The sequence below is a fragment of the Gossypium hirsutum genome, chromosome A11 (assembly GCF_007990345.1).
Source record: "Gossypium hirsutum isolate 1008001.06 chromosome A11, Gossypium_hirsutum_v2.1, whole genome shotgun sequence".
Taxonomy (NCBI): domain Eukaryota; kingdom Viridiplantae; phylum Streptophyta; class Magnoliopsida; order Malvales; family Malvaceae; genus Gossypium; species Gossypium hirsutum.
Window position 1 is genome coordinate 97,776,083 of NC_053434.1, and position 8,980 is coordinate 97,785,062.

At 32.3% G+C, this 8,980-nt stretch overlaps 1 non-coding gene across 1 annotated transcript; it reads left to right on the forward strand.

Moving 5' to 3' along the window:
• The first annotated feature begins 1,173 nt into the window (after window positions 1-1,173).
• On the forward strand, window positions 1,174-1,280 carry LOC121210200 (small nucleolar RNA R71). Its single transcript, XR_005905325.1, has one exon. It is a non-coding gene; the product is annotated as a small nucleolar RNA R71 (small nucleolar RNA).
• The last annotated feature ends 7,700 nt before the right edge of the window (window positions 1,281-8,980 follow it).

Below are 8,980 nucleotides of genomic sequence, written 5' to 3' on the forward strand. Positions count from 1 at the left end.
TGACATTTATACTAGCCCCCAAATTAGTCAAAGCCTTTTCAACATTTAAACTACCATTGAGATAAGGAATAGTAAAACTCCCTAGATCTTTAAGTGTGTTGGATAGTTTGTTTCGGAGAATGGCCGAGCAAACTATACAGTCGATAAGTTGCCAAATTTCTTTTATTTGTTAACAACTCCTTTAAAATTTTTACATAATTTGGCATATGCGAAAAGCTTCAACAAACGGTAAGTTAATATGCAATTTTTTTAACAGTTCAAGAAATTTACCATATTGTTCTTTTATGTGCCCTTTCTTCAATGCTGCTGGATATAGAACTTGTGGTTTGTAGTATTTGATTACCAACATATGCTCTTTCTTACTTTCCTCGACCTTATTACTTACCACAACAGCTTCTAGCTTCGACTTCTTTTCAGGCTCGACTAACCCTTCCACGTTCCGAACAATGATTGCGTGGATATGCTCCTTTGGGTTAGTTTTAGTGTTGCTAGGTAAACTACATGGTGGTCTTTTCTAAATAAGTTTGGTAAGCTATCTAATTTGATTTTCAATCCCATGAATCAATAATTTTTTATTTTTCAATGTTTTGAAATTGATTTTCTAACACTGAAATAAATTTAACTAACATCTCCTCAAGGTTCGGTTTCTTCTCTTGTTGATAAGGTTGCTGAAAACTCGGAAGGGGTTGTAACCTTTGATTTCGTTGACCACCACAAGAGAAATTTAGATATTTTTTCCAACCTGCATTGTAGTTATTACAATAAGAGTTATTTTGAGATCTATAACTATTACCCATAAAGTCGACTTGCTCATGTTCCATGTTAAACTTGAAGGGTGAATATTCTGAATTAATCATCCCCACACCATTAACATCACACTGCATCATCGAATTCACCTGCTTAGGAACATTCAAACCATTAATTTTCTAACCAAGAGCTTCAACCTGATTTGCGAACATAGAAACTGTAGCAATATCAAAAACTCTGGCTACCTTGACAAGTTTTACTCTCGTAACTTGCCACTGATAGTTATTCAGTGTCATCTCCTCAATGAATTCTTGAGCTACCTCAGGTGTTTTGTTATTCAATGTTCTGCTAGTTTCTACATCAATCATCTATCTAGTTGAGGGGTTCAAACCATTATAAAAAGTTTGAACTTGGAGCCACAAAGGTAGTCCATAGTGAGGACACTTTTTCAACAAATTCTTAATTCTCTCTCATGTATCATAAAGTGTTTCAATATCAAACTGAAAAAATGAAGAAATGTTATTCATCAACTTAGTTGTTTTAGTTGGTGGAAAATATTTTCACAAAAACTTCTTAGTCATTTGCGCCCAAGTAGTAATAGAACCTCGTGGTAGTGATAGAACCTTATGGCAATGAATTTAACCATTGTTTTGTCTTGCTCCTCAAAAGAGAATGGAAACAACCATAAGCTTATGGCATCATCAATAGTGTCATTTATCTTAAATGTGTCACAAATCTCTAGAAAGTTAGCCAAATGAGTATTTGAATCTTCATCTTGCAAACCATCAAACTGAAAATACTATTGTACCATCTGAATTGTGTTCGGCTTCAGATTAAAATTGTTTGTAGCAATAATCGATCTCACAATACTTGATTAAGCCCCAATCAGAGTGGGCATAGCAAAATCATGCATAGTATGAGGAGCAAGAGTTGCAGAAAGTTGTTGATTATTTTAATTATCACCCAGCTCTATAGTAATATCATCTTTCTCTTGATCTTCTATTATATTCTGTTGATTTTGCCTTGCTTCTCTAACCTTTCTACGATTTCTGTAAGCAGTCCTTCTAATCTTACTGTCAAAAAGTAATGGACCCAACGGGATTCCTCTACTCATAAACCAAATGAACCTGCCAGAAGCAAACAAACGAAAAATTAGAATATAAAAATCTTAAAAAAATAAAAATATATTAAAATAAAAAATGGCTAAATTAATAGAAATAAAATTTTCCTAATATTTTAGTCCGCGGTAACGATGCCAAAAACTTGATTGCAGTCGTAAACCAACTAAAAATTCGACAAAGGCAAATGCACCTATTAATTAATAGTATACCTAAAATGAGCAAAGATATTGTTCCCACAACGACTAAAAGTACTAGAAATTATTGTCTTTCCATTATTTGATCGAAAAATTGGGGAGATTCATTAAAACTAAAATTAACTAAATGAATTAACTAAAGAATACGACAAAGAATGAATCAGGAAAACAAATTATTAACAACCAAAAAGCAAAACAACACCCAGGAAAGAATTGACCTAGATTTTATCTGTCAGTATCAATCTGAATTAAACAATTTCTTCACATAGTATCTTGATCCATAGAATTCCATAAATTATGCTAATATCTCTTTCGAGAGTAAGAGCAATTGGCTCTAGGTTGATTAATTTAAATTTCTTTATAATTAAACCCCTATTATTGCATTAACTCGATCTATGGATTCCACTATTAGATTTGACTCTAATCCGGTAGATTTATGTCGTTATATTTCTAGGATTGCTTAAAACTTCACTTAATTATGTTAGATCTACTCTTAAACAAGGACTTTTCCTCCTCTAATTTAAGCACATGAAACATGGATTAATAGTCCAGAAATATTTTCGTTCAAAAAAAAATAGTCCAGAAATATTAAACCAAGAATTAAGCACACATAATTAAGAACTAGATCCAAATATTTATTGCGTAAAAATAGAAGTCAAATAATAGAATCCATCTAATGTTCACCTCCTTAGGTATCTGGAAAATTTAGTTCATGATAGCAAATAAAAATATCTCAAAAACAGTAAAACCACAAGAAATAAAGAAACTCATAATAAACTTGAATGAAATCAAAAGGAAATCTTCAATCTTAATGGAAATATGCTTTAGAGTCAGCTTCAATGGTGTTTCTTGAGTTATTTTATTGAGCATTCTATGACAGCTCACTCTCCTCTTATTATCTTTGTTATATATTCGTTTTAAAATCTCTAAAAAATATAAAAAAAACATGTTTTCCCGTAGGTTTAGAGTACGATATGCAATTTCTACACATTCTAGCACATGGCTGTGTGGCATCTCGTGTGGCTCACACGGCTATGTGTCCATCCCATATGGAATGGCCCAGCTCATGTGGCTCTTGAAACTTAAGATGATTTTCTAATTTTCACTTGTTTTTCGCTCCTTTTGCTCCCAAATGCTCTCTTAAGTATAGAAACATGAATTTAAAGGATTAGGAGCATAAAATTCATCATTTTAAATAAAATAATCATCCAAAAATGCGTTAAGAATGAGGCTAAGACATGTTATTTTTCGCATTTATCAAAGACCCATCTACAAAGTATTGCAAATATGGAAAGTAATCTTTGAAGATATGCAATCTTAAAGATAACTTTTAATATTAGAATATATGATTTTGTAATCTTGGAAATTTGATTTGTAGATAGCTTTTAATCCTAGCCATTGATGTACTTTGATCTGTACTGTTGATTCGGGGGAGACTCAACTACAAAATAGAAGTTTCTTCCCCTTATTGTAATTCTTTATTGAGTAATAGAATTCTTGAGAGTATTCATTCAAATATTCACTCTTGTGTTCTTGCTTTTTTGTGGCTTTATTCATCTTTCGAGTTCTTCCAACTTTTGTGTTGCTTTTGTTTTTCTTTTCATTTGTGCCTTGGAGAAATTTCCTAAGGTCACATGGATTGCAAGACTCAAGTTCTAGCCCCATGATACTTGCGCAATGTCCTCTCCGGTTAAGCATCAGTGGCACCCTTCGTACTGGTGCAGGCGGTTTGATGTTCTCCTTAAAAAGTGGGTTTCCTCACGGTAAGTCAGCCAGTACAGATGGATTGTTTTGCATTTGCTAACAGACTCGCCTTAAAGTTCTCTTAGGTTCAGGATTTGGCTCAACAGGAAGAGTTCTACTCCAAGTCATACACTAAATCAAAAAGAAGTTGAAATCAATTAAAAAAATCAAATGAATAAAAATAAAATTTTGTATCTATAATTCTAAATTTTCCTATTATTTTATCAAGTTAAGAAAACTAAGTTCAATTCTAATGCTAAAATCTCCGCAGCAACGACAACAACAACTTGACCACCGCCAGACATGCAAATGTCTAGACTGTAAATGCTGTAGCAAACTAATCAATTAAACAGCGGTGTCCACAAGTATACAGGTCAAATTGTAATATCATATGTTTACAGAGAAACACTTCAAAAAGTATTTAGAGGATCGCACCCAAGGGAGGTTGAATTAAATCGAAATTAATTCTCTACACTAATAAGTCTAAATAGTATCGATTTAAAATTATATTACGAAAAATTAAATAAACATAAATTAACTAATTAACCTAAAAATTATTTAAACTAAAATTTAACCAATTTAAAAATTGAAAATAATCCAATAAAATAGGTAGGAGCATAACTCACTTCAGTGATCCTAATTAACTTCAAAACTTGGTTTTTATCAAGTTTAGCTATTAATTAATAAGTTATTACCTCTCGGCCTCTAACTGATTAACTAATCGACCAATATATGCTTACCTCTCGACCTTACTTTCATGATTGAGATAAGTTATGAGGTACTTGATAAACTTATCTCTCGATCTCGTTTATCCAAAATTACTTCCTAAGGGCGTCACTCCCTAAGGTTTAATCATACATAATTTAAACCAACCAACCTAGATTTTATGTAACAGCCCGGTTTTAGCTAAATTGGAACAGTTGTTTCGGAACCAAAAATCTAAGGTCATAAAATTATTTTTAATATTATTTTTTGTGTCTATAACATGTGAATATATGTGTGAAAATTTCGTGAGCTAATTTTATCGTTAAATAGCTTAATTTGAGAAAATGACTAAATCGCGTAAAATGTAAAGGTTGCATTATACATGTTTAAAGTATCTAAATGCTATATGATATTAACTTGAAGGTCCTTTTGTGGTAATTATACCCTTATATATGTTGGTGGACAGTTATGGACACTTATTTAAGTGATATTAAAGGTTATTACAAAGGTTAATTTAGTAATTTATAAATAACATAAGTAAAATAAAATAAAACATAATGTATTATCATCATCTTTTCTTCATTCCACTGAAAATACAAAGAAAATAAAATCCATGGATGTGTTTTAGGGTTCAAAATTTTGGAAGATTAATTGTAAGTTCATTTTGACTTTGTTTTAGATGATTTTTATGTTTTTGTGATCGTTGCTTCGTGTTCTAGCTAGCCCATACCCTAATTTATAAAAATGTTGATGAATTTGTGAATTTAATTGATGATAGCTTGATGTTTTTGAATGTTAATGATGGAAAATGAATATTTGTTGATAGTTTTACATGTTTAGTAAAGAGATTTTTGATGAAAATACAAATTAGGGATTAATTTGTGAAAAGATGAAAATGTGACGTTAAAAGTGTGAATAAATGTGAAATATGGACTGGTAGAGACCTATAGAGAATTCGGCTAAGCATGGGTCTTATTGAATTTTGTGAATTTGGTGTATTTATGAAATAAGGACTAAATTGTAAGAAATGTGAAAGTTTAGGGGCTAAAGTGTAAAAATATCCAAATAGGTATTTTTGGATGAAATTGAATGAATAGGTGATTAACGAGTTAATTTTGAATTCATATAGATCCTGAAAGAAAGAAATCGATTTAGATCGGGAGAAATCAAAAGTTGTCGAATAGTTAACCCGATACATCAATCCCTAATACGAGGTAAGTTCATATGCAAATAAATGCCTTTAAATTGAATTATAAGCATTTAATTGTCATTGAATTGTTATGAATGTTGAAAGAACAATGACGAGTAAGAATCGACAAAGTTACGACATCTGAAAGTCTCGTACGAACCTTAAGAATAGTATAGGATACGAATGTCATCACATTAGGTTACCGAGATGAGATTACATGTAAAACCATGTCTGGGACATTGGCATTGTATTGTGATTATGTGTAAGACCATGTCTGGGACAGTCGCATCAATATGTGATAACATGTAAGACCATATCTGGGATATGGCATTGTACGAGCTATATGTGATTGCTGAGTATCCTTAATAATTTTGAACAATTCAACGGCAAAGTCAAGTCGAGAAAGCATATGTGAATGAGTTAAATGGCTCAGGTATGTACAAAATTCATACGCGTATTGAAAAGGAAAGCATTTGATGAATTCAATTATGATATTGAATATATGTACAATGAGAAAGGTTTGTGAACTTGAATGTGTATTAGATATGCTTATTCATATCTTGCTTAATTGATGAAAATGATACTGATTCATGAGATGATTTATTTTTATATGGCTTACTAAGCTTTTGAAGGTTACTTTGTGTGTTCTTTCCCTATTTTATAGATTATCGAAGCTAAATCAAACTCGGTGATTGTCAGGAAAATGTCATCACACTATCGATCATCTCGTTGGTACTTTTGGAGCTTTGTATATACGGTATATGGATGTATAGATTAGTATCATCTTGGTATGTTATGAGTTATGATTTTAGCCATGAGATTTGGCTTGTAAATGTTGATGTGTATGGCCATTTAAGTTGGCTTGAATTATATGTTTTATAAGTGATATAGGTGATGTATATAATGTCTTATATGTTGGCTTGTTTTGATATGTTTTCCATAGTTGTTGATATAGCTAAATGGTTGTTCATTTGGTTAATTATTAGTTGATGTATTAATGCTTGAAAGATTGCCATACTCTGGTTTGATTTTTAGGTGATGATATGGTGCAATTTGTGTCATGATATAGATGATAATTTGATGAGGAAATGCATTTAGAACTTATATAAGTCTTGATGATTTTGGCATATTGATTTGATATGTTTTTGAATATGGAATTGAGTAGTTGAAATGGTTGTGGATAGATGGCATGATATGTATATGAATTGGCATGTTTTGGCTACCTATATATGTAATGAATTGGTACTATTTTGGTAGTTTGTGTGCATGAAAGAAGTGTGGCAAATTGGCTTTACAAATGGCCTATTTTTGTCCACACGGGCAGAGACACAGACGTGTGTCTCAGTCGTGTGTGTCACATGGTCATGCTACATGGCCGTGTGTCCCTTGGGGTAACCTTTCGAATTAAAATCAGTATAACCTACAGGTTTGGCACGGCCTAGACACACGGGCGTGTCTATTGGTCATGTGTGGCACACGGGCTGGTACATGGGCATGTGGCTAGCCATATGACCAAGTCAATAACCCTTTTATATTTCACACGGCTCGGCACAAGGGTGTGTCCTCAGCCGTCTGGTGCAAGTCAATATGTATGCCCTATTTTCACATAGCTTGTGACGCGTGTGTGTCTAGTAGCCATGTGACGCACACGGCCTGTTCACACAAGCGTGTGACCCTTTAATGTTGAAAATTTTTCTAAGTTTCTCAAAGTTTGCAAAGGTTATCGGTTTAGTCCCGAACCACTTCTAAGCATGTTTTAAGGTCTCATAGAGCCTTATAAGGGACAATGTGAATGGATTTTATATATGAATGCATAAATGTATATGTTATGTATGTGAGTGTATTGATCGGTAATGCCTCGTAACCTTATTTCGGCGACGGATGCGGGTTAGGGGTGTTACATTTCAACCTACGTTCATTCGTTAATTATTCACCTATTTCTTTGTTAAACTCTCTAAGGAAATTAGCTCCTCATAAATTGAAATACTAAAATTCCTAAACTCAAATTTAACATGCAAAACAACAAATTAAATAAAATTAAGGAATAACAAAGAAATTCATTTTTATATTGATTGAAGCTCGGAACTGAAATATCCTTTAACATATGCAAAGATATCCTCGATTGCAATTGGAATAAAAAAACAATGAAAAACTAATATGTTAAAGCCTTGGATCAAAATCAAATCCAAGTTAAAACAATAACAAAAGTATAAAAAGGACTAAACTGAAACGAAAATAAAACTAAACTAAAAACCTAAAATATTCAAATGGCTCACTTGGCCAAGCCTCCAAAAATGAGACTTAACATGTCTATTTATAGAGTTTATGCTCAAACCTAATTAGGGTTACTAAACAACCCAAAATTCTAATAAAGATATATCGTAAGGATTAAAATGCCCCTAATTAATTTTTCCTATTCGTCACTAGGTGTCACGACACTACAGGGCTGGTGTCGCGACACTACATTCAAAATATGGGTATTTCGGCTTCAAAGTTTGATGCTGGTGATGTTAACAAATCGTGATAAGTTTTATAATTTATGAATTTCCGTTCTTGGAAACTAACTATTATCACGACAAAGGTAAGCGCACCTTATCGAACAGTAGTATAGCTTCTGGCAAGACTGGGATGTCGAACCCAAAGGAACTAAAAGTACTAGTATTAACTTTCTTTTTATTATCCAGCCTAAAAATAAAGGGGTTTGTTTTATCTAAACTAATTACTAAACTAAGAATGCACAGAAAGTGAATTGGGGAAATAAATTTTGGGAAAACTAAATGATTTGGACAATACCTAAGGAAAAATCCACCTAGACTTCACTTGTTATTAACTCTGAATTAGATGATTTATTCATTTGACTTGATCCATAAAAATCCCTAATTTATTTTATTATCTCTCTCGAGACTAACAACGTCTAACCCTAGGTTGATTAATTGAAATCTCTTTCTAATTAAAACCTCTAGTGTTGTATTAACTTGATTTATGAATTCCCTTATTAGGTTTCAGCCTAATCCGGCAAAATTATGCCACCCTATCTCTAGGCGTGCAATCAACTCTGCTTAATTATGTTAGATCTACTCTTAGACACGGACTTTTGCTCCTCTGAATAAGCACATCAAAACTTGAATTAATATCCTGGAATATCAAAGCAAAAATTAAGAACACATAGTTAAGAACAAATCAAATATTTATCATATAATTCAGATAATAATAACAAGATCCGTTTTAGGTTTCATTCCCCTTAGGTATTTGGGGGTTTAGTTCATAAGTGTAAAAGAAAA